The sequence below is a fragment of the Apaloderma vittatum genome, unplaced genomic scaffold, assembly GCF_000703405.1.
Source record: "Apaloderma vittatum isolate BGI_N311 unplaced genomic scaffold, ASM70340v1 scaffold5075, whole genome shotgun sequence".
In the NCBI taxonomy this organism is placed as follows: Eukaryota; Metazoa; Chordata; class Aves; order Trogoniformes; family Trogonidae; genus Apaloderma; species Apaloderma vittatum.
This window is the reverse complement of record NW_009715336.1, coordinates 2,376-4,089: the sequence shown is the minus strand read 5'-3', so window position 1 is coordinate 4,089 and position 1,714 is coordinate 2,376.

Here is a 1,714-nt window from a genome sequence, read left to right as displayed (position 1 = left end):
TAGTAGCCACAGCCAAGCCCATGAGCAGTGGTGGTAGCACCTCTGGGATAATGTATTTAAGAAGGGGTGAAAAACAATCTGTGCAATTGCAGCCAGAAAGAGGAGTAGGCACATGCGAGAGAAGCAACTCAGCAGGTACCAAGGTTGGTGAAGAAGGAGGGAGAGGAGGTGCTCCAGGTGCCAGAAATACCCCTGAAGCCTGTGATGAAGATGATGGTGCTGCGCCCCTGCAGCTCATGAAGGTTAATAGTGGAGCAGATGTCCCGCAGCCCATGGAGGACGCCACACTGGAACAGGTGGATGCCCAAAGGAGGCTGTGACCCCATGGGAAGCCCACGCTGGAGCAGGGTCCTGGCAGGACCTGTGGCCCCATGGAGGGAGGAGTCTACGTTGGAGCAGGTTTGCTGTCAGGACTTGTGACCCTGTGGGGACCCACACTGGAGCAGCCTGCTCCTGAAGGACTGCACCCCATGGAAGGGACTCACGCTGGAGCAGTTCATGAAGAACTGCAGCCTCTGGGAAAGGCTCATGCTGGAGAAGTTCGTGTAAAACTGTCTCCTATGGGAGGGGAGACACTGCAGCAGGGGAAGAGTGTGAAGAGTCCTCACCCTGAGGAGGAAGGAGCAGCAGAGACAGAGTGTGATGAACTGACCCCATCCCTGTCTGCTTGCATTGCTCTTGGGGAGGAGGTGGAGAAACTGGGAGTGAAGTTGAACCCAGGAAGAAGGGAGGGGTGGGAGGAAGGTGTTTTAAGATTGGTTTTATTTCTCATTACCCCACTCTGATTTGCTTGGTAGCAAATTAAATTAATTATCCCCAAGTAGAGTCTGATTTGCCCGTGACAGCGATTGCTGATCTTTCTTTGTGCTCATCCTGACCCACTAGCCTTTTGCTGTATTTTCTCCTCCCTGTCCCATCGAAGAGCAGCTTTGACGGGCACCTGGAGTCCAGCCAGAATCAACACACCACAATTCTCTTAATTTTAAAACACAACATTGACGGAGGTTTTAAAAGCCATTAAAATACTATACTGGCTCTAAGCCACTGAAAAACTCACAGCTCTTTCTAGGTATTTTTTTCCCTTGTATATACACATAGCATAAAAAAAACCCTCTAGGACATTTGTTTTATTTCTGCCTTGTGGATTACAATTTTATAATGGTTTAACCAGTAAACTAAGGCTGCAAGATTTTTATAATAAACAAATGTGGGCAAGCACATACTGCAAGTGTGGACTGATTAAATCCTGTGTTACATAAACAGTCTTAGTATGCCATTTCTCATTGTAAGTATGACGACCAGATACCCCCTGGCAACTTCAGAAAAAGAGCTTGGAATCAACCTAAAACTGCACAGGAAGACCAAGAATTAATTAAATCAAAATAAATAGGCTTGGCAATCAAATGTTACAGTTTGATCTAGCCTGAATTATTTATGACTTACTCTAAAGAACTTATGTTTGAGACAGTACAGCTGTTACAAGTTCTTCAGGATACAGACATGCAGAGTCAGCAGAGTATTTGTGCCATTTAATAATGGCTGCATTTTTGTCTTTTTTTAAAAATATATATATGTTGTAGTATTTTCTTATTTTAGGCTATGTTTTCTAAAGTGGAACTTTAGTGCAGCTCTTAGTAGAATAATATGCTTTCCTCACTTCTTTTCTCCTAAGTTTGACTTCTTAAAATCACAATCAATCTACTAAATCTTTCCC